Genomic DNA, 27,995 nt, shown 5'->3' with positions numbered 1-27,995 from the left:
ACTTGCCACGCATTGTTCTGGGTGCAAGGGACACAGCAGGCAGCAGGAAGATGTTCGGGAAGGCTTGGTCTTTGTGCAGTTTCTGAAAGGGGAGGAGAAAGGCAAGGTGTAAACAAAACATAGGGTCAGATGGTGAAAGTATCTGCTTTGATTTCCAGCCGCACCCTCCGGGGCAGAGACTGCCTATTAGTCCCCAGGATCTATGTTCTTCCATACCAGTAGAACCTCAGGCTTTACCTGTGTGCATGGTAACTCAGAACAGAGACTTCATTTCCGCCGGCCTCTCTTTCTGCTGGTGAAGCAATTAACTGAGAGGTGGCCAATGGGATGTAAGCTGAAGTCATATATAAAATTTTTGGAGGCATCTTTAAAGGCACAGGGCATGACCCTCCTCCCTTTCCTCCTTTTTGTGTCCTGGAATGTGGACATAATGGTTGGTGCTCCAGCAGCTATCTTGGATCGTGAAGGAAAAATAAACCATTTTGTTTAGTCTATGGTTCTTTGGGGTTTTATTTCTGTTATTCACGGCTGAACTTAATCTTAACTAATTTAGTCCCTCTTACTAACTGTGGGACTTTGAGCAACTGGCTCAAACCTTCTTTTCCTCGGCTAAAAAATGGGACACATTGTAATACCTACTTCGTAGGGCTGCATATGCCAGTGGCTTTCAAAGTTGAGTGTGCGTCAGAATTACCTGGAGGTTATTAAAGCCCAGAGCGCCGAGCCCCACCTGCAGAGCTTCTGATTCAGTAGAAACTCAGAAATGTGCGTTTGTACAAATCCTCAGATGTTGCCGCTGCCGCTGGGCAGACACTACACCTTGTAACTGCAGCCCTGCGTAAGCGCCCCTGCCCCACGCTGTGCAGCCCCCCCGGAAGGACACGAGGGAGGTCCAGACTGCACCCCCAGGTGCAGCATCCCGTGACCTTTCACGTCTGTGCCTCTCCTGGGCCCCTGGGGCCCTGACCCCCGATTTCTGGAGGAGTGAACCGGATTCAGATGCTGTGTGCAGAGGGCTGCAGTGGAGGGCCCAGGGCCCAGCCCCAGGGGGGCCTCTGGGCACAAGGCGGCCTCTGCCCACTCCACCTACGGGGAAGTGGCCTCCACTCCCATTAGTCGCAGGGCAGCTCAGGCAGCGAGCACCACCTCCCAGGCCCCCCTTCTGCCACATGTGTCGTCCTACCGTCTGCAATGGCCGGTGGGGGACCAGCCCTGGCCCGGGGCTCCTGGATGGTGAGCAGGACAGGCGTGTGCTTCGGACACGTGCACCTGCGCTCGGAAAGGGGCCCGTGCACACGAGTGGGGCTGAGGCTGGGCCCCCCCTTCTCCACTGGCCATGGCAGAGACTGCCTCTCGTGTGAGAGGGGCCCGGGCGCCAGCTGACCCCTCCCTGCCAGCCGCTCCAGCGTCATGAGCGGGTGTTCACTGCTAAAGGCTGCACCGAGAGGGCGTGGGGACAATGCGTGTCCCCGATCTAGTGGCTAAGAGGGCAGGCTCTGAAGCTCCTTAGCTGTGTGACCTTGGGCGAGGGGTCGAACCTCTCTGAGCCTCAGGCTCCTGCTCTGTAAAATGGGGGTGATCATAGTCTCTAGACCCTGCGACGACCCAGGTGCTTGTTGTAGGCAACATAAAATTAATTAGCTCTGCTAATTGAAGCAGAAAAGGCATTTCCTCAGAGGATATTGACAAAGGGGGCTTCCGTGGAGCCCCCAGGAGGTGACTGTACTCCACAAGGCAGGTGGTTGCCAGATGCCCCCAGAGATTCTGATGAACTGATCGGGGGAGAGGCCCAGACACTGCCATTGTTATTTTCAAGCTCCCCAAATGCTTCCAAGTTGAGTCGGGCTTGAAAAGTACTGCCCTGAATCTTTATATATGAATTATGAAAACTTTTTAAAGGGAAATGATGAAATGATCTAATAGCCACAGAGCCTTCAGAGTTTCTGTCCGTCCAGACCCAGGGCTGGTACACCCTGCTTTAAATGAACCAAAGTACAGTGCTCGAGGCTAAGCAGACTCAGCCAAAGGGCTTGTTAAAGAACGTCTGCTTTTAAGGGGTACTTAAGCAGTTAAAATATGACTCAGTTCGCTGTATCATAACTGCTTTAAATAATTTCCGAACAAGGTGGAGTCAGGGACGGACGAGATGGTGTGTTTGCACACAGGAGGACCTGCCCCGCCCGTTCAGACAGTCCGGTGACCCGCCGGCCACGCAGGACCAGTGCCTGCCGTCTGGACGGTACTTGGGCTTCACGGAGCATTAAAAAGAAATGAGGAAATGAGGAGGAACGTAGCTAATTCTGGGAACAAAGCTGAGATTGCTGGAACTGGGGACTGGCAAGGTTATTGCTCCTTCTTGCGTCACTTTTTGGCCGTTCTTTCCTCCCCGGTCTGGGAAGGCACCCACGTGGCCATAGCTTCCTGTGTCTGCCATAATAAATGGCCACAAAGCGGGGGCTTCCAAGGACGCAGATTTGCTCCCTGTCTGGAATCAAGGTGTCGCAGGGCGGCGCTGCCTCTGAAAGCTCCTGGTAGCTGTGGCCGTATCTCTCGGCCTGTGTGTTTGTCGCCTCTTCTGTCTCTTATCAGGGCACTGTCATTGGATTATTACCTGATTACTCAGGTAGTCCATGGTGATCTCATCTCGAGATCCTTCATTTCATCTGCAAAGACCCTGTTTCCAAATAAAGTCACCTTCACAGGCTCTGGGATGGGACATATCTCGGTGGACCCACTGACACCTCTGTTCAAAGTGCATTTCTACGTTGAGCCCGGACTGGTTCAGCATTCTGAATCCAAAAGTATGCTTTGACCTAGCTCTGGATTCCAGATTTGGGTAAAAACATCAGCTTCTGAAGGGCCCTTCAGAGTTGGCCTCCGCTGAGCTGGGGCCCTGATTCTCAAACCCTACTTCTGCTTCTCCAAGGTTAAAATGCAAGGATGGGGGGCAGGGGGTCATCTAAAGTCATTTAAAATGCAGATTCCAACCAGTAGGTCTGGAGTGGGGCTGACTGTCTGCGTTTCTAACAGCTCCCAGGTGATGCTCATGCAGAGAAGCAAGCCTCCGGTGAGTGTGAGAAATACCAGGTCCCTGCCTCGCCTAGTCTCCACCCAGGATGGTGGTGCAGGCAGCCTCTGACACCTGAGAAACCGGTCCAGCAGCCCCCAGCCCCAGGCTCAGGAGCAAGGCCAGAACTGAGCCCCGGCCTGTTCCTCCCCAGAGGCACCTCGGGATCCTGGAGGCCAAGGGGCTCTCCCGCCGTGGTTAGGAATTCCAATAGAGCCCATGACCCGTCAGGAGAAGTCTGCACTCTTCCCACCACCCCCACCCCCTCTCTCTTCTGCCCTCTGACGAGCTCGCAGTCTGGTACTGAGACCAGCCCCCGGATCCGCCTGCTGCCCCCTCGCCCACCCGCGGGGCAGCCCAGGTGAGGGCACACAAGGTGCCCCTCCCTCCCACCAGCCTGGGGTGCAGCAAGGTGTCTAGCACAGGGACAGCAAGTCCGCTGGGGGAAGAGGTGACTGGATATTTGAAGGGCCTCCCAGAAAACCTAGTCATTCTGCAGCTGGGTAAGCGGAGCACCCTCGGCCGTGTGGCCAATGCACGTTGTCCTTGCCGGCGGGCGGCACAGGGGACAGCGGTGGAGGGAACCCAGGAAGGAGGCTCCTGTGCCCGTCCACCTGCCTGGGGCCGAGGAGGAGCCGGGAGAAGGGTGAGCTGAACGCAGCTGGGTGATGCTGCCGCCAGCCCCTTGTTCAGCAAAGGGCAACACCCCAGACGGCAGCAGGTGCATCCCTCCCAGACTGGCCAGGCCCCGAGGCACCTCAGAACTGTGCGCTGCGTGTCCTTGAGCTTCGAGGTCGCTCGTGCAGCCGTGAGAGGGAAGCTTAATTAAAGGAGGCTTGCACGCCCTTGAACTTGACTCCCACTGTGTCAGGCCATCTATTCCCTCAAACTGACGTGAAAGGGAAGGGCTGGGCGTCAATATTATCTGCAAACAACTACAAATTCCTTTAGGAGAAAGTCACACTCCACGGAGGAGACGCTTACGCGTGGTTCGCAGCCCCTGCGCTGACCTTCCTCACCACTGTGTTTACAGTCGGCCCCGGAAGTGCCTGGTGTTTGGCTGATGTCAACAGTGACCTCCCAGGAATGTGTGCAAACCAGGCATCTTTGGATGGCTTACCCAGGCCCTTTCCTGCTCCTCAGCACCCTGCTTCCCCCAACAAGGAAGTGGCTATTTCAGGCGGGAGAAACGAGATGGCAGGATTTTCCCCAAAGGCAGCAGTGCCTGACTCAGGGCTCGGCAGCTCCCCGGACAATGGCCCTGTGTGTCCGGCTCATCCTTCGGTGACTTACAGGCAGAGGGAAGCAGGGGGGAGAGGGGATGGTGATTGGTGATTAGTGATCCCGATATTAGGCAGGACTGGCCCAGTGGGTGCCAGTCACGGAGAGGAGACCAAGTCCGCAGAAGGAATTACTTCTGGAAGTGATGAGCTCCCCATCAGATAAGGTGTGCGAGCAGACACGGGATGAGGGTGTGGGGATGCAAGTGGACAGTTACTGTTTTCAAATGAGTCTCCCTGAAGCTCTGTTTTCTCTGGGAAAGTGCATTTCCCCACCCACCGGGCCCTGGGGGCTGCCCTGCTCGTGACCAGATTCTGGAGGACACGGCTGGAGCCCTGAGCCAGCGGCCATGAGAGCCTGTGTGAGCTGTAGTTTCTGTCTTGCAGGGTCCTGGCTGGTACACTGAGCAACTACTAAATAGTATGGCATCTCTTTCAAAGATTGGGGTTCAGCAATGGGAGAGAAGGGAGGTAGAGCACTTTGGAGAGTTTCCCGGCAGCACTCATGGTGGACAGGAACGTCTGGACCACAGGGGGAAGAAAAGGACACACAGGACCAGGAACGCGCCTGCACATGGCTCTTGGCAGGCCCTGGGCTCCTCGCTGGTGGCAGGTATTTGGGAGGGTGAGGGGGACTCATTTGGAAAAGCAGCTTGGGCAGGTGACCACAAGGCTTGGAGAGCCAGGTGGGGGGGACCAGGCAGGAGGTGGGGGGGTCTGAGCCATCGTCGGGCAGCCTGCTTGGGATCTACTTCCTGCCAACAGCGGGCCTTCCTCGAGGCCCAGCTCGCTGCTAGGAGTGGCGATGCTTCAGCCGGAAGGGCCGCTGGGAGGACTCGGTTGCGTTCAGGATCTCCTCATCCCCGCAGATTTCACAACCGTTCTGCGGTCGCCATGGTTGCCAAACTTGCCCTTGATAACACGAAGGCATCCTTTCTGTCCAAACCTCGCCTCCTTTCCCATCTTGCTTGGGAGGCAAAGCCAACGGTGAACATGGTTTTTGGTTTTGTTTTGTTTTTTTTTTTTGGCTGCGTTGGGTCTTCGTTGTTGCTGCGTGCGGGCTTTCTCTAGTTGCGGCGAGCGGGGGCTACTCTTCATTGTGGTGTGTGGGCTTCTCACTGCGGTGGCTTCTCTTGTTGGGGAGCACGGGCTCTAGGCACGCTGGCTTCAGTAGTTGTGGCACGCGGGCTCACTAGGTGTGGCTCACGGGCTCTAGAGTGCAGGCTCAGTAGTTGTGGTGCACGGGCTTAGTGGCTCCGCAGCATGTGGGGTCTTCCCGGACCAGGGCTTGAACCTGTGTCCCCTGCATTGGCAGGCGGATTCCCAACCACTGCGCCACCAGGGAAGTCCCTGAACATGGTTTTTAAATCAGCAAACTCAGTGTGGAGACAGTAGGAGCACCCTGTGTTCTCAGCGTGATTCCACTTGTGAATGTTCACTTTTGTAACAATCACTAAGAGAGTCACTGAGAAGTACTTTGAAAATGATCCGAGGAAACTTTCCAAGTCACTCTGTCCCTGGAAGTCGGAGGCCATACCTGCCTGCATCAGGTACCTACAGCTGTGTAACAAACACCCCCAGACTTCGTGCCTTGAAAGAACAATGGACCTTTATCATCTCCCACAGTGTCTGTGAGTCAGCAAGTCAGGAGGCTTAGTTGGTGGTTCTGCTTGGTCTCGTGAGGTTGCCACCAGGGTGTCGGCTGGGGCTGCCTCCTCTGGGGCTCGGCTGGCGGTGGGGTCGGGGGGGCCTCCACGGTGCTCCTCACGTGGCTGTGGGCAGGGCCTGCGTGTCCCACCACCCAGCTGCCTCCCCAGAGAACGACCCAAGGAGAGCAAGGCAGAAGCCATGACGTCTTTGGGGTCCGGCCTTGGGGTCGTTTCTACCATGTCTTTTTTTTATTTATTTATTTTTTAAATTTTATTTATTTATTTATTTATTTATTTATTTTTGGCTGTGCTGGGTCTTCGGTTCGTGCGAGGGCTTTCTCTAGTTGCGGCAAGTGGGGGCCACTCTTCATCGCGGTGCGGGGACCGCTCTTCATCGCGGTGCGCGGGCCTTTCACTATCGCGGCCCCTCCCGTTGCGGGGCACAGGCTCCAGACGCGCAGGCTCAGCAGCTGTGGCTCACGGGCCCAGCTGCTCCGTGGCATGTGGGATCTTCCCAGACCAGGGCTCGAACCCGTGTCCCCTGCATTAGCAGGCAGATTCTCAACCACTGCGCCACCAGGGAAGCCCTCTACCATGTCTTATTGGTTCCAACGGGCAGGCTGGAGGGTTCTGTGTGCTGTCTCGGGGGCACTTAGTCCTCACTCACGTGGCTTGATTCAAGAACAGTGAGGAACTTTTCCACCTTGGATTGCCAGGAAGCAGGCAGACCCTTCGGAGAGCGCCAGAGCAGCCCTGCTGAGCACAGTGGGGGAAGGGCGGGACAAAGGCTGCTGACCCGCATGCCTGCAGTGCACACACACTCTCCCCTGCCAAGTCTCGAGGGTGCAGACCGTGTGCCTGCTGCAATTGCATCTATCCCACGTGGGGCCTGTGGGCTTGCCGGCCACGCCATCCTCTGGCTGCTGTGGTGAGCGTGGGACCCAGGTCTGGCCAGCTGTGGAGCCCATTTCCCTGCCCAGAGTTATTGGTCCAAGGAGAGGGCAGGTGACCGAGCAAGGCTGTGGGAATCCCTCCGTGAAGTCCGGTACGTGGAATCCGCGATCATGAGCGAGGCTTACAGGGTAGCTCGAAGCTACCAGAGAATGAAGAGGAAAAGGAGAGGAGACTCGAGCACCTGGATCCAGCTGTGACTGAAGCTGGTGAGACGCATCTCTGTTCCTTCCGTCGGGCTTGCTTGTTCACTTTTGCGTATGTTCACGTGAGGTGGCATTCCATCATCACAACTAGAGGATAGTGGGTTTTGCAGCAAAAACAAGCAAATGCAGCAGATTTCACGTCTTTATTACAGCCTCTCAGGGACCAAGGATCCCCACCGTACCCTCTGCAGCCCCCAAAGAACCCCTCCTCCGCCACCCAAGGAAAGAAGCCGACAAAAATGAGAAGGAGCGAACAGACCACAGTTTGCCTCCTGGTTTGCAACCCAACGCTTCACATCAAGCTGGTCCCACCCGGGACGGATCTCAAGTCCCAGCTGCCCTCAGAGGCTGTGTTTCCTGTTTTCACGGCCAGCTTCTGCATGGGCATTACAAGTCAACATCTAAAAATGGCTTCTTAAATGAACCAAAACGCGTGAAGCTTGTTCCTTTAATAACAGCCAGTGTTGAGTGAGTCCTAACTACATCCTGGGCGCCGGGCCAAATGCTTTACCGGCAGAATCTCATTCCGTCGCCAGGCCGGGAGAGGCGGTTTCTATCATCCTCCTCATGTTCCAGGTGACAAGACCGAGGCCCCAAAGTGGGTCACTTTCCCCAAGTGGCCCCTGGGTCCCACCACCGTCACGTTTCACCCGGTTCTTTGGTCCTGAAGCATCCACGCACACGCTGTTTTCTCTCTCGCTGCCCTGTTGGTCTGGCCCTGGCCCCGGGCTCAAAACCAAAACATGATGTTCTCTCCCTGCTATCAGCTTCCACCACCCTCACGGGCCCAGGCGCCCGGGCTTCTTCCTGAGAAAGCCCAGGGTGGAGTCCTCAGGGAGCCGAGTGCCTGCCACCTAGCTGGGCATTTCACGGGCACCTGTGCGCGTCTAATTGTGTTTTCTGTGTCAGAAGCATGGGCTGTGCTCATCAGAAGCTCGTTAGAACCCCGGCCAAAGGGTTGTTTGTGATTTCAGGGCCAGGGAGGAAAGTGCAGGACAAGGGTTTTGGCTCCAAACAGCCTCCTGCCAAGTGACCGGGTCAGCACTTGCCCCGCCCTGTTTTTTTGTTTGTTTTCCCCAAGTTTCTGTTTATTTTGCTCCTCTAGGCAGAAGCCAAAGAGAATATACAGCTACCAAAAATCTGTGGGGAGTAGATTCTCCTGGTCCTTCCACAAGCAGAGCAAGCCGGGCTAGTCCCTTTTCGCGGGGGATTGCGCTGAGAGCAAAGAATCCCTCACCTCTCAGACCCAGTCGGCAATGCCAGCCAACAAGCCAGCAGCCCTGCGTCAGACACGTGCCGTGAGATACTTGTCCATTCCCACCAAATTCCCATCAGGGCTGCCTGGGCATTAGAAGGAATCCTAGTGCCTTGCTTGCAGTTAGGGCATCATGCCAGCAGGAGGACCAAGGCACTTTGGACAAGACTGAAAGACCCAGGCTTCTGCCTTGAGCCCTATTAAACGTCAGCAAGATTAATCTTCTTTTCTAATTGTGTTTTTGTGTCGTATCAAACACTCCACATAAAGCAGCACCAAAACAATGTGGCATTTAGAAATACCTGGCTAACTTCAAAAACTTGATTTAATTTTTAATTGTGGTAAAACTTACATAACATAAAACTTACCATCTGAACCATTTTTGAGTGAACAGTTCAGTGGAATTAAATGCATTCACGTTGTAATGCAACAATCACTACCATCATCAGCAGAACACTTTCATCTTCCCAAACTGAAACTGTCCCCATTAAACACTAATGCCCCACCCCCTCCCCTGCCCTCCCGCCCCCACACCCTTCTACTTTCTGTTTCTATGAATCTGACGACTCCAGGGACCTCACTTAAGTGGAATCAGACAGTATTTGTCCTTCCGCATTTCACTGAGCATAATGTCCTTAAGGTTCATCCATGTTGTAGCCTGTGTGAGAATATCCTTCCCTTAAACATACACTTATGATAAAAACTTTCAACAAAGTGGATACAGAGGGAATGTACCTCAACATAGTACAGGCCGTATATGACAAGCCCACAGCTAACATCATATTCAATGGTGAAAAGCTGAAAGCTTTTCCTCTAAGATCAGGAACAAGACAAGGATGTCCACTCTCTCCACTTTTATTCAACATAGTGTTGGAAGTTCTACCTAGAGCAATTAGGCAAGAAAATGAAATAAAAATCATCCAAATCAGAAAGGAAGAAGTAAAACTGTCACTCTGGGCTTCCCTGGTGGCGCAGTGGTTGAGAATCTGCCTGCTAATGCAGGGGACACGGGTTCGAGCCCTGGTCTGGGAAGATCCCACATGCCACGGAGCAGCTGGGCCCGTGAGCCACAATTGCTGAGCCTGCGCGTCTGGAGCCTGTGCCCCGCAACGGGAGGGGCCGCGATAGAGAAAGGCCCGCGCACCGCGATGAAGAGCGGTCCCCGCACCGCGATGAAGAGTGGCCCCCGCTTGCCGCAACTGGAGAAAGCCCTCGCACGAACCGAAGACCCAACACAGCCAAAAATAAATAAATAAATAAATAAATAAATAAATAAAATCCTTAAAAAAAAAAAAAAAACTGTCACTCTTTGCAGATGACAAGATATAATATATAGAAAATCCTAAAGATGCCACCAAAAAACTAGTAGAACTCATCAATGAATTCGGTAAAGTTGCAGGATTCAAAATCTATATACAAAAATCTGCTGCATTTCTGTACACCAATAACGAACTAAGAGAAAGAGAAATGAAGAAAACAATCTCGTCAGCAATTGCATCAAAAGAATAAAATACCTAGGAATAAATTTAACCAAGGAGGTGAGAGAACTGTACACTGAAACTATAAGACCACCCCTTCTCGGGATTCGTTCTCTTCTCCCCTAAAAGGCCAAGAGGCAGTCCTGTGGGGCTCAGAGGAAAGCAGGTACAGATCCACGTTCATAAAGGAACTCCTTTTGGAATCACTTTGGTGGTCGACTGTTCATCTTTATGTGAAGCTCTCAGCTAAGCCCAGCCCTTTTAAGCAGTTAGAGTAGAGAAGGTGGCTAGTTTTCACATGCCTTTATTTTCCTACACATATACAGTTTTCTCTGTCCAAACTGTGAGCTCCCTGGAGGCCCCTTTTCTTACATAGCAAGCACGGGGGGGGAGGGGACTTATGCCCGCCTTCCGTTACTGCGTGAGAGTCCACAGCGCCAGGAGACAGGCTGAGGACGGACGTGCTCCCCGCAGACAGCACCCCGAGTTCCCGGGCGCTGGGCCTCCCAGGAGCTGTGTCCATCACCCCGCCTTGCTTTGCCGGTTCACAGGGAACGTGAAAGTCTCTGCGGCGCGTTCCCTCTGAACCTCTGGCCCACGCGCCCGCATGCATGGCCGGAACAGCTGTGTCCGGTGGTAGAACCAGCTTAAGTGTCTGAGGCATAGCCCTCGCCGCCTCCTCATAATTCCCGGCTTTTCACAGGCAGATAAACGCCAGCTGAGTCGGAGCCGGTGCTCGGAGGTGACGAGCGGGGCTTGGAGAGGAAGTGAGATAGTCCTCCCATGGGGATGCTCCTGGGACAGACCCCTGGGTGTGCTTGTCCATCCGTCCTTACGGCAAGCCTGGGAAATGTAGACAGTCGGCTGCTCTGTCCTTTTGGAGGCCTCGGAAGCTCTGGGCCGCACTTAGGCAGCTGATTCCTCCTGATGGCCTAACCCAGGTGTTGCCCTTTGTCACCGGCAGGGCCGCAAAAACCCTAAGTGGGAGAGAGGAAAACAACCCATTTTGGGCCTGCTCTGTGAGAAGCCACCTGGTCGGCAAGGCGGGGTGGGAAGGAGAGAAAAGACGGCTTGGGCCTGGTCGCCCGGGACCTTGGAGTGCCAATGGTGGGCAACACGGCTGGGACCGCGAATGCCCCGAGTGTACCAGCGAGTGCGAAGGGTGACTGAGGAGGAGAGGTTGTCCCTCACGAGGAATGAAGGAAGGCTTCTTGGAGGAGGGGCCATTGTGGCAGGTCTGGAAGGTGGGAGGAAGGTTTCCAGGGCATTCCAGACGGAAGGAGGAGCTTAAACCAGAACCAGTGCTGGTGCCTACCTAAGAAAGGGCAGTGGAGGGACCGCCCTGGCGGTCCAGTGGTTAAGACTCCGCACTTCCACTGCAGGGGGCACAGGTTCCATCCCTGGCTGGGGAACTAAGATCCCGCGTGCTGCACGTGCAGTGCGGCCAAAACCAAAATTAAATTAAATTAAAAAAAAAAGAAAGGACAGTGGGAGAGAAACCAGGGGGAACAACTTCTTGGGAACACGACGGGTGAAGAAGCACATTCATCAGGGAGAAGCGGAGACCACAGGGAGCACCTTTTTAGACCCACCACCTGGGCCCAAGCAAGAGACCCGACGACACCGTGGTTCCTCGAAGATTCAGCGCGACAGAGCTGCTCAGCCGCCGTCGGGGGCGTGAGTCGTGGGCACAGCTTGGCGTCGTCCCGCCGGGTGGGCTGTTCACACTCCCCGGGACCCAGCAGTGCCGCCCCTCCAGCTGCAGCATGTTCACTAGCGGAAGGAGGGGCCGCACCCAGATCCTGTTCTTCTCTCCCCAGACAGAGCCCGGGCGACTCCCACTGGCAGAAATTGTATTGTGGGCCCAACCATAAATCAGTCATTTGGGGGTGAGCGTTGGGGTAGAACGTGCTTACGGCTTAAGCCCTGCAGGGCTCCCTCCTGAGGCCCCAGCGAACTGAGCTGGGCTGAAATGGGTGCGCCCCTCCCAGACCCGCCCGGGGCCGCGCACTCTGAGCCCCTTCCCAGGGCAGCCCCTGGCTGTGACCCACTGGGGAGGGAGGAGTGACGCCGGGCTCCCTGGCCTCGGGCAGGACAGACGGGGAGGCGTGATCCCCTGTTGCTGCAGGGCTCCCCCTAAAACCTCACCCTGGTCTCCCCCCTGCTTTCACTCCCCGGCAGGTTTCTCCCGAGGGCCTTGAATCTTTGACTCAGCATCTGTGTCTGTGGGAGTCTGACCTAAGACAGGTGTGATTTTATCAAAAGAGAAGCGAACAGAGGCTGAGCTGCAAACACGACGGACGGCACTAAGCGTGGTGGAGAGAGATGGGTTTTATAAACGTGGACGAGTCGCCAGACTCTCTGAGCCTCAGTTTCCTCATTTAGAACAAAAGATGCAACCAGGCAGTAGAAACAGCTACAAATGGTCAGGAAACCCGGGGACACGTGCACAGCGTCACGAATAATCAAAGAAACGAATGAGCTCTATGAGCTTCTCCTGAAGCACAAGAAGCCAAAGAAATGTGCGTAAATAGGAACACTCAGCATTGTTTGTGAGCAACAACTTGCAAAGCACCTAATGTCCTTCAGCTGGGGGCTGGCTAACAATGATGTGCTTTCCTGTGGTGGGTACCTGACAGCCACTGGGAGGGACATGGTCCGGCTCCAGGTCCTGGCGAGGAAACTCGCCCCCGGTGGGTGACTAAGTGAAAAAAGCAAAGTGCAAGGCAGGATGTACAGTGAAGTTCCATGTTGGTACAAAGCATTTCTAAACATGACTATTATAAATTTGCAAGTGCATAGAACACAGTCTGGAAGAATGTACAGTAAGCTGTGTTAACTGTAGTTCCTCTTGGGAGTGCAGCTGGGAATTTTCTAGGTAGTTTTGGGTTCTTTTGTAGTATTCTATTTGAGTGTTTTGAAGAAGATGGGTCACGTTTGTCATTTTTTTAATTTAGAAATTTAAAACAGGTGTACGCTCTTGCCTATCACAGAATCTGCTATCTAGTCCTCACAAAAGCCCCACTAAGGTGGGAATTGCAGCTGTCAGCCACTTTACAGATGAGGAAACTGAGATCCAGAGGTCCCTGAAGTCACAAGTTGCAGGGCTGAAATCCACCCAAGTCTGGACTCTTAACCACGTTGCTTCCTTTCCTCACAAAGGAAGACAGGGGTGGGGGGCATCCAACTCTGGTTTTTAGCACCAGAACCCGTTCTTCCGATAAAACATTGGCTGGAAGCCCGGTTCATAAAACGGGTGAGAGGGGAGTCGCTCTGCTGAAGAAGAGAGGCTGAGAAGTCGCTGGCTCTCAGACCCCCACCCCTTGAGGTGCCCCCAGCACCCAGGGGAGCCCTGGGACCCCAGCCTTAAAGTCGCTGAGCTAGGTGACTCTGAAGGCCAGGATTCTAACAGAACTGCTTCTGTTGAAAGGGACGAAGATAGAAACGTGTTACTGGGTCATGCAAACAGGTGAAGAGTCATCTTGCTTTAAATAAACGCGGGTACCAGGCTGCCCTGATTTAGCCTGAACCACTGCCCCCCACAGAAACCTTTTGTTGGGGAGACACACTGGCCTACTTTGGTTTTGATTAAAAAAAAAAAATCTAGACCCTCAGCAGCTGCCTGGAATAAACAGCACCCGCCCCCCACTCCTCATGAGAACAGGAGGCAACTTCTCCCGTTTTCCTCGCTGGTCGGTCTCCAGCGGTGCCCGCGCAGTGATGCTTGTCGAATGAACGAATGAATGGACGGACAGGGGCTTGATTGGTTGACCTTCATGCAAACAGACACCTACACACAGCCCTCAGCCACACTGGCTCTGAGATTTGAGCAACAAATCAAGGTAAAGAGGAGTAATGTTGTATTTTAACTCATCAAATAAAATCAACATCCATGCGTCCATACTGATATAAACTAATAATTGCACAAGTAAATGAGGAAGAAGGGACAGTTTTCCTTCCAGAGAGCTCTCTACTCAATAAACGTGGCAGGCATGAGGGACATGGCAGGTCACAGGAGAACGGCGGAAATCACTGCTGCAGGCAAGGTCCACCATGGACGCTAAAATTAGTGGGAGAACGTTTAAGAAGAAACAAGATTTGCACGGTAGCAAACTATTTCCCCCCCAAATATTTATTAATTACAGAGGAAAAAACAATAATTTTACAGTGGAGACCTGGCGGACACCAGGATCACTAGTGGTCAAAGTCAGTGCCCCCAGCAATGGGACGCGGTGTCACGTCCCTCCTGATAAGAGACACTGAGGACAACACGTCACCACTTCTATGCCATTTTTCCAATAACGCACAGCCTCAATCCGATCCTGAGAAAGCAGCAGACGAACCCAAATCGAGCAACATTCTACAAAACACCTGACGAGGGACTTCCCTGGTGGCGCAGTGGTTAGGAATCTGCCTGCCAGTGCAGGGGACACGGGTTCGAGCCCTGGTCCGTGAAGATCCCACATGCCGCGGAGCAACTAAGCCCATGCGCCACAACTACTGAAGCCCGTGAGCCACAACTACTGAATCCCGCGTGCCTAGAGCCCGTGCTCCACAACAAGAGAAGCCACCGCAATGAGAAGTCTGCGCACCACAACGAAGAGTAGCCCCCGCTCGCCGCAACCAGAGAAAGCCCGCGTGCAGCAACAAAGACCCAACGCAGCCAAAATAAAAATTAATTAATTAATTAATTAAAAAAAAAACTCACCTGACGAGTGCTCTTCGAAAAGTCAAATTCACGAAACAGAAGAGGAGACTGAGGAGCTTTTCCAGGTCGGAAGAGACCAAGGAGACATGACGCCAAAGGCAACTGAGACCGAGGCAGAGCAGACACGCACAGGGCCCGGCCAACAGGTGGCTGAAGAGATTTCAGACAAAAATGTCTCCACTCAATTCTGAAGGCCAGAGCCCAACGCGAGGGCAGGTCTGTTTTCCTTCTGGAGGCCCCCAGGGAGGATCTGTTTCCTGCCTTTTCCAGCTTCTGGAGGCGCAGGCATTCCTGACTCACCGCCCCTCCTCCATCCTCAGAGCCCTCTGACCTCACACCCCCTGCCACTCTGACTCTCCCGCCTCCCTCTTATAAGGGCCTTTGTGATGACATTGGGCCCACCTGGATCATCCGGGCTACTCACCCCATCCCAAGATCCTCACCTTGATCACACCTGCAAAGTCCCCTTTTCCATGTACGATAACATATTCCCAGGTTCCGGGGATTAGGACACGGACGTCTTCGGGGCAGAGGGAGCGTGGTTCAGCCTCCTACGCTGATCATCCACGAAGGTCAGACTTTTTGCGTAAAAGATGCCTGCCCCGCCTCTGGCCCCACGTGCCCTTTCCAGGAAGAAAGATAAAGAAGAAGGAAGCGGCAGCACCTCTATTAGCAAAGGAAAACCTTTCCCACAGATCCTTAGCAGGTTTCCACCTGGGTCTCACTGACCATTGGAATTGAATTTTGTCAACGCTTTTCCTGCAGCAGTCGAGCATGTGATTCTCCCTCCATTCTATTAACGTGGTGTGTTACGTCATTGATTTTCATCTGCGGAACCGTCCTTGCATTCCAGGAATACATCCCACATGGTCATGATGTATAATCCTTTCGATATGCTGCCGAGTTCGGTTTGTGAGGATTTTTGCATCAATGTTCATAGGGGATATTGGTGTGTAGTTTTCTTCTCTTGTGTGTCTTTGCCTGGTTGTGCTATCAGGGTAATGCGGGTCTCATGGAATGAGTTAGAAAGTGTTCCCTCCTCTTTAATATTTTGGAAGAGTTTGAGAAGGACTGGTATTACTACTTTAAATGTTTGATAGAATTCACCAGTGAAGCCATCTGGTCCAGGATCCTTCTTCGTTGGGAGACTTTTGTTTCTGATTCAGTCTCCTTACTAGTTAAAGGTTTTATGGTGCCCGAATTTGAACCCAGGCTTATTTCCCATCACAGTCTCTGGTACCCACTATAAGAGGGTTTAGGAGTATGTTTACTCTGCAGGCGTGTGTCTGCGTGTGCAGCCACAGATAATAAGATGACGGGGAGGTGTTTTCTGCTTTGGACAAAACTCCATTAGACTGTACATGACTTGAGGGTAGAGACTGTCTTATTCATTGTTTCACTCCCAGTAATTGACACTCAATAACTATTTGCCAGTAAAGAAAGTCAGTTTTCCCAGCACCTTAATCTAAATTATACATCCCTCTTCCTGGAGTATTTGTGGGACCTCCTTGACCATATGTCTTAGTTCAGGTTCTGCCAAAAGCAGCATCAAGGCCCTGGGTGCAAGTAGAGAAGGGGATCCTGAGGAGGGAACAGGACGTGAGCCCGGCCAGCAACGGCTGGTGCTGATGAGTGGGGAAGAGCTGTGAGGAACCGGGGTGCAACCCTGCTGACAACTGCTTCTCTGCCCAGTGGGGGGCTGGGACACTGACTCACCAACTCCTAATTCCTAATGGTGGGGCTGCCCCCGGGGGCATCGACTGCCCGCCCTGCACTCCCGCTAGGAGCTGCTCTCTTGCCTGGATTTTTGGGATTTTTTTTTTTCTCTTTATGGAACAATTTATATTCAGCAGACTCTAAATAGAGCTCATTAAGATGGGATTTGGTTTAAGCTGCCGTCCTGAGTTTAATGGGCTGGAGTGGGGGTGGGGGGCGGGGGCTCTGTGCTTATTGCCTCTCAGGCCCCTTTGAGTCCACTTTGCGCCCAGGGCCATTATCTCTGCAGCCATCCGTGGCTGGTTTCTCCTGGCCTGACCACTTGCCCCCGCCTTAATCTGGAAGATCAGCGGCTCTGAGCTCAGGGGGCCGGAGACCTTCCTGGAGATCCTGTCCCCACCTGTTCCTGCAGGCCTCTCTCAGGCCACAGCACTTCCCAGGGGAGCTGCTGGCTTCCTGGAAGGCAGAGGGGACATAATGAAAAGGGAGGTGCCCAGGGGGCTGGGAGGGAGAACACAGGCGGGAAGATGGAGTCTTCTGTGTAAATGAGTAAAAACCAGGTTTGGGGGTAAATGCAGCCCCTGTGAGCACTTTAGGAAAGACACCTCTTTCTCCCAAGTGCAGCTTGGTGGAAAGAGCACAGGCTGATTTCAGCTCCCTGTGTTCCGTGGGCCAGGCGAGTTTTGCAGTGCACAACCTGAGCAACTGCACAAGGGGGGGCTTGTGGGCACCCCTGCCTCTCTTCCTGGCACCACGACAGTACGGCACACAGGCAACTGGGGATCATGACTCATCAAGTGCTCTTGCCGACCGTGTGCTGGGGATGCAGCTGAGAAAAGCCTGTGCATTTCAGATCAGTCTGTTGCCAGAAATAGACAAGGAAATCAGCACTTGAGAAACAAGAAGACAGTGTGACCTCAGAGGGAAGTAACATGAGCAGAAACAAGGCAAGCCAAGGGCATGATCACCGTTTCACCTTCAGCATCCTAGGATGTAGAAACAGAGTTTGCCGAGGGCTCCAAGGAGCCCTCCTGACAAAGCCCCTATTTACAATGTCTCTCAGAGCCGTGGGCAAACGGAGAGGCCCCCAAAGGGCAGCCACAGTGGCAGCTGCTGCCACCCCTAGGGCTGCCCTTCGGTGACACTCATGGCCCGAGGCGAGGAGGGGGCCAGGAAGAGACCCCAAGCCGCCCCCTTCCCTCCCCCCTCCCTTGCTCTCTGACAGCACCTCCCACAGAAGACAGAGGCCCTGGAAAAGCAGCCAGGTGGGTCTGTGTCCAGGACCACAGCAGAGTGGACGTGGAGGAGGCTGAATCCGGAGGGGCAAACATTGTTAACCTTATTTTGAAAATGAACAAAGACACTAAGGCCCAGAGAGATCCGGTAACCTGCCCGAGGTCACACAGCTTGCAAGTGAGGAAGACAAGAGGCCCAGAAGCACAGGAGGTTTTAAAGGCAGGGAGAGATGACCCCTGAGAGGAAAGGCCAAAGTGACTTCCCCAGAAGCTGAGAGCTGAAGGCAAAGTAGGGGTGGGAGGAGAAAGGGTGGAATCTCGCTCCAGATAGGAGAAAGCGCACCTGCACGAGGCAGGGGGAAGGAGGGGCAGGGCTGGCACTGGCTTCCCCGCCAAGCCCACAGGCTGGGTGGACAGGCCCTGGGGTTTCAGCAGGAGCAGTCTGACCCCGGTCACATTTCAGGAAGTTCACTCGGGGTCTGCGTGGACAACTCGGGAAGGGTCTAGAGGTGAGGGGGCTGGTGGCCTGGCTTGAAGCCTGGCCATGGGGTGGAGAGCTGTTTAGGAAGTAGAATGATGGGTGAGACCTGGACGGGACAAAGGGAGAGGGGAGGCCAGGACGCTGCTGGACTCGGGCTGCTGCCCTTCACTGAAATGGGGGCGGGGTTAGGGAGGTTCTCAGCTGCAAACACTGGGCTCCAAGCCAGACAGTTTAGGCACAGGAGAGATTTACTGAAGGATAGAGCCGAGCCTGGGCCCTTTAGGGAGGCCAGCGCTCTCTCCAATCACAGCCCAAGGGAACAGGGCCTGGGGCTGGACGTGACCGCTGGTAACTCTGGACCCTGGCGGCCACGCCCACCAGCTCCTGCAGCATCTCACGCGGGTCGTGTGCCTGGCCGAGCCAAGTCCAGGCGTGGGAGCCTGGCTGCCAGGGGCTCAGGAAGCACGGTTCTGGCTCACTCGGGGGAAAGTCCCCTGACCTGGGCAGGATGCTGGCAAGTGCCAGTCAGCCAAGGAGTGACTGGCGTCAGCCCCACGGAGAGAGCTGGGGGCCGTCTGGGCCACGGTGAGGGAGCAGATGAGGAAGCTAGGCTTAGAGAGAGGAAGCCTCCTGCCCGGGATCCAGGGCTGCGGGTCTGGGGCCTGCCTCCCCTCCGCCACTGCAGGGGAACTTCTTGAATCACCCAGGGCGAATGAGAATCAGCTCGTCCAAACGTCTCTTTTTCACAGGGTGGAAACCGAGGCACAGGAGGGGAAGGGGCTTGGCAGGGACCCACAGGGGGCGAGGGGTAAAGCGGGGCCTGAGCGGGCTCTCCTGAGCCCCTGGGCCCTCGGGCTGGGGCTGGGGGGCAGGGGATAGCATGCCGCTCAGTGAGACAGAATGCAGGTGTGATCCTGCTTTCTGAACAAAACAGCTGGTATCCGGCTTTTACATTTTTAAATTTTTGTGTCTTTTTAAATGTTTTTGTCAGCCATCCCCACGGCTGTAAAAATAGAGCTGCACAGACGCAGGCAGAGCTAAGCCGGGGGCCCGCCTGAATATTCAGCTGAAGGGTGCAGACCTTGGGTAAGCAGTGAAGCCTGATGAATTAACCAGTGTCCCTGAGCTGGGCCCGCTGCGCTTTACCACTTCCTGTGGCTCCTTCCCAGGCCTGGGGCCAGGGGAGGGGAGCCCCTGCTGGAAGGGCAATAGGCTGGGTCTCTGGGTTCCAGGGGGAGTGCGCTTGCCTCTTCCAGGAAGCCCTCCAAGTTTTCAAGAAGTTGCTTCACCTCCTAGGAGAACCGTGGAGACCAATTTTCTCTTTGTCAGTGTATGGCCCCTTAAAGTACACCCCTTGCCATCTGGAAGCCCCCCGCCCCAGGGGGGCTGCCCTACCCCTCCCAGGAGTTCAGGATTAAAGCAGGAACACAGGGCCCTTGGCCTCACCTAATCCTGGTTTTTGTCTCTCTGCGGAGTTGGTTGGTTGGTTGATCCGAACACCTATTTATTGATCCACCCTGCAGACGCTCACCGGACGCCGACCAGGCCCTGTGCTGAGTGCACGTGAGGCCTAGCAAGGCAGCCGCTGACCTGGGAGACGTGTACGGTCACCCAGGGGAGCAGGGTGCGGGCGGGTCACTGTCACAAGAGGCTGGTGGCCCGAGGACCATAACAAGCTGAGGTTGGGGCAGGTGGAGGCTGTGTCCACCTCTGTCCCTGCCCCATCGGCTCCTAACCCTGTCTACACTTGCAGCCACCCGGGCCTTCTTTCAGCCCTCCTGCCCAGGGTCTTCACGTGTTATCTCTCCCCGCCGACCCTACCGACCTCCTCTGGTCCCAGTTTGAATGTCCACCTTCTCCCTTGCTTGTATGGCCCGTGCTTAGGAAGGCAGGGACGGGGCCTGGCCTCCCCAGCACGATCCTGCACCCAGAACGGGCCTGGGCACACTGATGACCCCTTCCGCCTTCTGCCCTCAGAGATCACCCCAACCTGAGTGAAGCCTGGGCTGTGGAGGCCCCGGAGGCCTGGCAGCCCTAACGAGACACAGTATTAGCATCTGCGTCACGGGCTTGCTCTGAGGATTGAACAGGATGAAGCGTGTAGTTAGACCACACGGTAGTTAGACCGTAGGTGTACCACGCTTGCCCTCGTGACCTCGGCCACCCTGAGGCCAGGACTCTTCCATCACCTGGGACCCAGGGGCGCTGAGCAGAGGGTGTGTCAGTGTCAGAGGGAGGTGGGGCACGGGTGGAGCCGACCTGGGAAAGAGACGATGCCCTGGGAGGCCAGGGTCATGTGGACGTGGGCAGTGGGTCTGGGACCCAGGGGAGCGCCCGGGTCCAAGAGGAAGGGCCAGCGAGACCTACCCTGCCGTGGAAATCGGCCTAGAGTCACCACGTTACCCGACAGTCTCACTCCTGGGTTTACACTGAAAAGAAGCAAGAGCAGGTGCTCCACCGAAAACTTGTACCCAGCGCTCAGAGCAGCTCTGCGCCCAGCAGCCTAAAGCCGGAAACAGCCCGGGTGTCTCACCAGGATGGTGGGTAAAGTGTGGCATATCCCTGTGGTGGAATGTGATTTGGTCATAAAAAGGGATGGAGTCCTGACACCTGCTGCGGCGTGGCTGAACCCAGGTGAAACAAGACAGGCTCCGAAGGCCTGGTTCTGCTCCTGTGCAACGTCCAGAACAGGCAAATCCACGGAGACGGAAAGCAGCTGGGTGGTTTCCCGGGGCTGGGGGAGGGGAGAATGGATTTGGGATGATGGAAAGGTTCTGGAACTAGAGAGTGGTGCTGGTCCGATGTACCTAATGCCATGGAATTGTGCGTTTTTACTTGGTTAAAACGGTAAATGTTACCTGTATTTTACCACTATTAAAAAAAAACAAAACAACCCAAGTGACACCATCTGGCCCCAGGCTGCCGTCTTGGGGTCCCTTTGTCGCCTTGAAGGCCCCTGGGTGGCACTGGGCCCCGCCTTCTGCCCTGGGAGTCACGTCACGGGAGGAGAGGCCGGACCACCGAGGTCAGGACAGCCACTCACTGGCTGAAGGACCACGGGTGACTCAGAGGCCTTATTTGTGAAACGACAGGGTTGGACTAGAGACACAGTCTCTGGAGAGTCTGCCTCTTTGCCCTGAATGTCCTGTCCTGACCCGCAGGAGCGTCAGAAGGGCCAGGGCAGTCAATCCAGGACCTCTCACCCAGGCTCCGGGGCCCCAGGGGAATCTGCGCCCCTTTACCCCCATGCCTGGCTCTCGGAGTCCCTTGTTTCCAGTTCTGGAAAGTATCCCAACACATGAGTCAGGGATTCTTCATGTTTTCTAGATCATAAACTTCTTAGAGGATCAAATAAAACCGCTAGACCCTCTCCCCAGAGGGGACCCAGAGCAGCACTGAGAGCACCGCTTACGGTGATTCATGAGCTCCGTGTGGCTGAGCGATGCATAGCTGTGTTGGCAGCAGATGGGCCCAAGTCCCAACCCCGGCCCTGCTGTGACCCACTGGACCTGTGTGCACCTCAGGCTTCCCATCCTCGCAGTGGGCGTTAAGAGTGACTCGTGTAAACTGCTCGGGAGGTACCCAGTGGAGGTCGGCAAGTCCAGACTCACCGGCGCTGCACCCTCCCCACACCGAGACCGCCACCCCCAGCCCTCACCTGCTCGGAGGGAAGACGCCCCCCTCTGCCGTCTGGGTCCCCTCTCCCAGCCCGGTTCCCCTGCCTTCCCAATGTCACCTCCTCCCGGTCCCTCTGCCGGGAGCAGTGGTTCCCGCACCTGACACTGCAATCCAACAACCCTGCTGAGCTCAGCCACTGATTCTTTCTCCTTTTTCCAAGGAGACGGTTGTATTGTCTACAGAATAACTGGCTTTCTCTCTCCTTTTTCAATATTTCAATTTTATGACCAGTCCATCTGTGTGTATTTGGAAATAATGCAATGTCTTTTTGAACTGTTTGTATATATATATAGTCCTTATGTTGCCTCTCTGATCTGTCAGTTGCTAAGGAAAACGAATGAAAGCCTCCCTCTCTGTGAAATGGACCATTTCTCTTTATAGTTCTACCAGTTTTTGTTTTAAACATATTGAAACTATGTTGTTAGGGGCACAACTTTCCATAACCTTTATTTTGCTGGCAGGTTGCCTCTTTCAGCAGCATGAATCCAGTTTTGTCCCTTTTAAAATATTTTTCCTTTGATTTCTGTTCTGATCCTCACGCACACTCACCGATTTCCTTTTTTTTTTTTTTATTTATTTATTTATTTATTTATTTATTTATTTATTTATTTATTTATTTTTGGCTGTGTTGGGTCTTCAGTTCGTGCGAGGGCTTTCTCCAGTTGCGGCAAGCGGGGGCCACTCTTCATCGCGGTGCGGGGACCGCCCTTCATCGCGGTGCGCGGGCCTTTCTCTATCGCGGCCCCTCCCGTCGCGGGGCACAGGCTCCAGACGCGCAGGCTCAGCAATTGTGGCTCACGGGCCCAGCTGCTCCGTGGCATGTGGGATCTTCCCAGACCAGGGCTCGAACCCGTGTCCCCTGCATTAGCAGGCAGATTCCCAACCACTGCGCCACCAGGGAAGCCCCCGATTTCCTTTTGTTAGGACTTCTTTTAGGATGTCTTTTCCCTTCTGCTATGAAACCGTCCTGGGTCGCTATCACTTATTCATGTCTCTTGAAGATGGGATTTTGGCTTTTATCTGTGGAGATTTTTTTCCTGAATAGGCAAATTTAACACATTCACATTTATTGCAACTACAGAAATGTTTGATCTTATTCCTGGTGTCACTTTTGTTTTCTATTTCCTATGCTTTGTTTTTCACTCTGTCCTAGTAATTACTGGATTGATTTCATTTTTTCCATTTCAGCTTTTCCTTCTAATAGTTTGCAAGTTACATATTCTATTTCTATTTTATGGAGATTTCCCTTGACATGTCACACACATAGTGAATTTTATTCTACCAGTGCTAGACTTATTCTGAATCTACGTCCAGTGAGAGCTTCAGCACACTGCCCTCTGCTCCACAGACCCCAACCTCATTTGTTGCTAACATCCATGAGTTTAGTTCCAGATTGTTACTAATTCTTAAGCAGTCCACACTTCCTTAGATTTAGCAAGTTTTGTCCGTTCCTGGCTCATCACTGTTTCTTTTTTAAAATTTTTAAAATTTATTTTTGGCTGTGTTGGGTCTTCGTTGCTGCGCGCGGGCTTTCTCTAGTTGCAGAGAGTGGGGGCTACTCTTCGCTGCGGAGCACGGGCTTCTCATTGCGGTGGCTTCTCTTGTTGCAGGGCATGGACTCTAGGCGTGCAGGCTTCAGTAGTTGCTGCACACGGGCTCAGCAGTTGTGGCTCATGGGCTCTAGAGTACAGGCTCAGTAGTTGCGGCACACGGGCCCTAGAGCACGTGGGCTTCAGTAGTTGTGGCACACGGGCTTAGTTGCTCCACGGCATGTGGGATCTTCCCAACCAGGGTTCGAACCCGTGTCCCCTGCATTGGCAGGCGGATTCTTAAACCCTGCACCACCAGGTAAGTCCCCATATCAATTGTTTCTTGTATTCCATTTCCTGGGTTGCTTTTTCTTCTTACTAGAGCACATCAATTGGTAATATTTTCAAAAAGGAATTGTTTTCAATGCCAGACCATCTGAGGCCTCACATGTCTTCAGGAAGGGTTTTTATTCTTACATTTGGCTGGGTATAGAATTCTGAGCACGAAATTATTTCCCCTCAGAATTTGAAGACAATTACTACATTTTCTTCTTGCTTCTAGTATTTGTTACATTCTCTTGCAAGCTGTCTGGTTTTTGTCTGTAAATATTTAGAACGTAGTCAAACTTCAACCCCCTGTTCCAGCCCAGTGGTGGCCCTGGTGGCCTCTTTGCGTCAGAGTTCTGGATATTTTGATTCTCAGCTCTGGGAAGTTTCCTCCTGCATTTTTGTCTCCTTTGGACTAGAAATGAACTGTGTTCTCCATATCCGCTAACTTTTATTTTGCGCCTTCCATCCTTTTGCCCTTTTGTGCTGCGACCTCAGGTTCACCTTCTGGCTTGTCTATGTGCTCTTCAGCTGCATCCACTAAGCCCATTTTTTTTTTTTCAAGTGACCAGATTTTAATTTTCCAAATACTCTAGTTGGCCTTTCTGAGGGTCCGGTGTCCTATCACCTCTGTCTAAGGATATCAGTTATGCCTGTTCTAAGTTCTTGTTCTCATCACATTAACCCCTTTCCTTGGTATCAGTTCACTTGTTCAGGTGTCTGATGCCTGTTGTTTGTACCTGAGGTTCACCCCAGCCGCACAGCCTGCCCTCAGCACGTGTGAGAGCAGAGTCACCCCTAGACAATGTTCTGTTGTTCTGTGCTGGGGGCCCCCCAACCCCCTGGGTGTCCCGGCCTTCGGGGCCCCTGCCCATCCCTTCAGCTTGGCTCCCATGCTCCCTCCCCCCAACCCCAGATGCCTGTACTCTCTGCTTGGCCCAGGTGTGTGTGTGTGTTGGGGGGGGATGATGATGGGGAAGAGGGTTCAACTCACCTGGTGGCTCCCACTGGTGCCCTAAACCACCATCCTGCAGGGGGCCGGGCCCCCTTGAGCGCCAGACACACCGTCCAGGGTCTCTGGCTCCACTCATGTTTGGCAGCAGCCCCCATCCGTCAGGCTCCCTCCTTCCGTCAGGCCCAGCTGCCCCCACCTTTAAGGTGTTCCGCACAGTCGCAGGTTCACCTCCTGGAGGGGGCGGCTGTTCAGCGCGCTGGGGACCTGGGACCACGGGCGGCTTCGCTGCGAGTCACCCACCACTGGGGCCTCCTTTCTCATGCGCCTCTGGGTTTCCCGTCCCTGCCCTGAGCAGCAGCTGTGGATGGTGGGAAGGGCACAGCCTTTGGCATTTGGACCAAACCCAGGCTCCGCTCTCTCAGCTTCAGTTTTCACAAAATTAAAACGAACTCGGGCTTCCCTGGTGGCGCAGTGGTTGAGAATCTGCCTGCCAATGCAGGGGACACAGGTTCAAGCCCTGGTATGGGAGGATCCCACATGCCGCGGAGCAACTGGGCCCGTGAGCCACAACTACTGAGGCTGCGCGTCTGGAGCCTGTGCTCCGCAACAAGAGAGGCCGCGATAGTGAGAGGCCCGCGCACCGCGATGAAGAGTGGCCCCCGCTCGCCGCAACTAGAGAAAGCCCTCGCACAGAAATGAAGACCCAACACAGCCAAAAATAAAAATAAATAAATAAATAAGCAAATATGGTTAAGAAAAATATATTAAAAAAACGAACTCATCTTACCTGGCCTCGTGGTCACGTGGGAAGATGGACGGCGTGGTTCATGTCCAGCAGATGCTCCAGGAATATGGGGCCCTTCCCCCTGCTCTCAACTCTCTTCCCACTCACTTAGTGGGTACCCTCCAACCCAGGGTCAGAGTTCAGCCAGTTAGTGCCAAGGAGGTCGGAGGAGGATGGGGCCGCGGCAGGCAGCCCTTGTTTAGGTCAGAGGTCAGGGGCTCGGATGCCACCAGGGTCCAGGGGGCCTGGGTCATGGTGGGGGGATGAACCCTCAGCTCGCACAGGGGTGAGAGCTGGAGCCCAACCAGAGTGGCCGCCCCCCTGCCCCCCCCGACCCTGGCCTGGGGCCAGACCCCTGGGCACCTGACCCCTGAAAGAATATGTCAGCCTGTAAACACGTCTGAGGGCTCCCATCTGCACCTCTGGTTTGTATGGGGTCCCGTGAAGGCAGGGAGACAGGAGGTGAGGCTGGGCCGCCAAAGAGGAGTCTCCAGGAGTACAGGGACCCTCTAGGTCTCCCAGCACCCGGTCGTCCCCAGCTGGGCCCACCTGGACCGCCGTCTCCCACCCTGGTCTGTCCCTGGGGCCCGAACTGCCACAAGGCCTCTGCTTTCAGGTACTGTCCACTCAGCTGTCAGCAGCTGGGGTCCCCTCTGTGCACAGCCCAGGCCCTGCCCACAGGAGTTTCCAGAACCAGGACGTTGAGTCCAGGACCCGGGGCAGGGGTGGTCTGGGTGCCTCGCTCCTTCCGGCCCCGCCCCGGCCCCGGAAGGTGAGAGCAGCCAGAGCTGGTTCTCTGGTGCCACCTGGTGTCCATCTGTGTGAACTGCAGCTCCCGTACAGGCCGGCACCACCTGCTACCGGTGCTCCTCCGGCCCACACCTCTCCTGGCTTCTACGTGATCAACTCCCCGATCACTTCCGGCCTCCTTAGGCCCCAGCCTGTGGGTCCAAGCCAGCTGTGCAGAATCGAATCAATCATTTTTCTTTTAAAGTTTCACCCAAATTGCCAACAGGGCCGAGGTGTTGGCTGGGCAGGTGATTGGCTCCTAGTTCTGTGCTTTTCTATCCTCAAGAGTCATTTGTCGCAGCTGTGGCCTAGTCTTCGCGGGAAGCAGCTTTGTGAGCCTGCAGGCCTGCCCCTCCCCCCTGTGAGGCCCAGCCCCCTGGACAGGGCCGCGGTGGCACAGACCTGCCCTCGTTCCCTCGGACTGCACAGGGCTGGGGAGACGGTGGCCTGACTCCCCACAAGGAGGCTGGGGGTCGGCTGGGTGCAGAAAACCCTCCGAATGGAAAAAGCAAGCAAGACACAGGAGAGATGCACCCCAGGAACTGGGAGGGGTGGGGGGCGTCTGGGGGGTGGTCAGGCACAGGCCGAGGCCGCCTGGACCCGCTCACGTTCCTGACTCAGAAGCAGGACGGCGTCTCAGCCGCTTGGAGGTCGTGAGAGTGGCAGGTGTTCTGCTGGCCAGGCAGGCTGGACACAGTCCTCAGCCCGGCTGACACGCAGGGTCCGGCCTTGTCCACAGTGGCCTGGGAGAAAGGGCAGGAGGTGCTGGTCCAGGGGCCTGGGAGGGAGTTTAGGGGACCTGCCCTTCCTTCCGCTTCCTTCCCCACAGTTGCCTCAGGACGGGTGCCCCTGGTCCCTGTCAGAGCTTCCAGAGCCCCCGGCTCTGGCCACTGGAGCTCCGGCCACCAGGCCCCACCTTGTTTCACAGAGCAAATCCACTTCCTCCACCAAGCAGCCGCGCTGTGGAATAAACGTCCCTATTTCCTGCAACCCTTTCTCGCGGAAGCTGACCAACCTTGGAAATGGCTCAGAGACTTGGCTTTGCCCAGGTCACAGCAAGTCGGGGGTAAACCAGGCCCCAGCCTCCAGGCTCCCAGCCCCTAGCCCCTCCTGCTGCCTCTCCCCTCCGGGCTCTGGGGGCTGAGCTCGGCCCCAGCCCTCTGTGCTGGGTGGCCCGGGCTCACCTGTGACCCTCTCTGAGCCCTGGCCTCCTGGGCTGGGTGTGGGCAGGACCAAATGTAAATACACTAAAACTCAGACCTGCAGGTACATGTTCATTATTCACTATAACTAGATCACTTTTAATCAACAGCTAAAACGAACTCAGTCTCTTTCCACCTAAAATGGCTTCTTTGGCCTCTAACTCAGGTTCTTCCCAGGAGCATGCCCCCACTCCCTGGGGGGGCCGATGCCCCCTCTTCAGAGGGTCTCCGTGCTCATCCCTGCCTAGGGGACATCCGGACCAGGCGCTGGGTCTGCTGGGGCCTGGTCATCCATCCTCCCACGTGACCACGGGGTCAGGTAAGATGCGCTCGTTTTAATTTTTTGAAAATTGAAGCTGAGAAAGTAAACCCTGCGTTTGATCCAAATGCCTGCAGCAGGGGGGTGAGGCGCCCTCGGCCCAGCCAGACTCGGCCCCAGGGTCACTCAGCCCCTCCTTGGTGGTCGCCTGATTAGCCCCCAGCCTATGGCCTCATCCGTCCTCAGCACCACCTCCACAGGCACCCAGGGACCCTGAGTCCTTTCCTTCCTGTGCCAGAGTGGGGGGACCTTGGGTGCACGACCTCGGCCTTGCTGTGTGGGACCAGCCTCCTCAGCTGGCTGGAGTCTCTGCTGGAATGTCCATCTTCTTTCTCACACTTTGGAGGGGGCAGGGCACCCCCAGGGGCCTGGCCCTCCCTCACTCC

General features: G+C 54.8%; 1 long non-coding RNA gene across 1 annotated transcript; it reads right to left on the bottom strand.

Annotated features, from left to right (window-relative positions):
• On the bottom strand, window positions 1–26,032 carry LOC130705942 (uncharacterized). Its single transcript, XR_009006336.1, has 5 exons — window positions 25,303–26,032; window positions 24,555–24,873; window positions 15,038–15,217; window positions 14,595–14,744; window positions 1–82 (listed from the first exon to the last, which is right to left on the bottom strand). It is a non-coding gene; the product is annotated as an uncharacterized LOC130705942 (long non-coding RNA).
• Window positions 26,033–27,995: the final 1,963 nt, after the last annotated feature.

This window comes from Balaenoptera acutorostrata, chromosome 20, assembly GCF_949987535.1.
Source record: "Balaenoptera acutorostrata chromosome 20, mBalAcu1.1, whole genome shotgun sequence".
Lineage (NCBI taxonomy): Eukaryota > Metazoa > Chordata > Mammalia > Artiodactyla > Balaenopteridae > Balaenoptera > Balaenoptera acutorostrata.
Note: the sequence above shows the minus strand (reverse complement) of the source record. Positions and strands in the feature narration are given on the sequence as shown.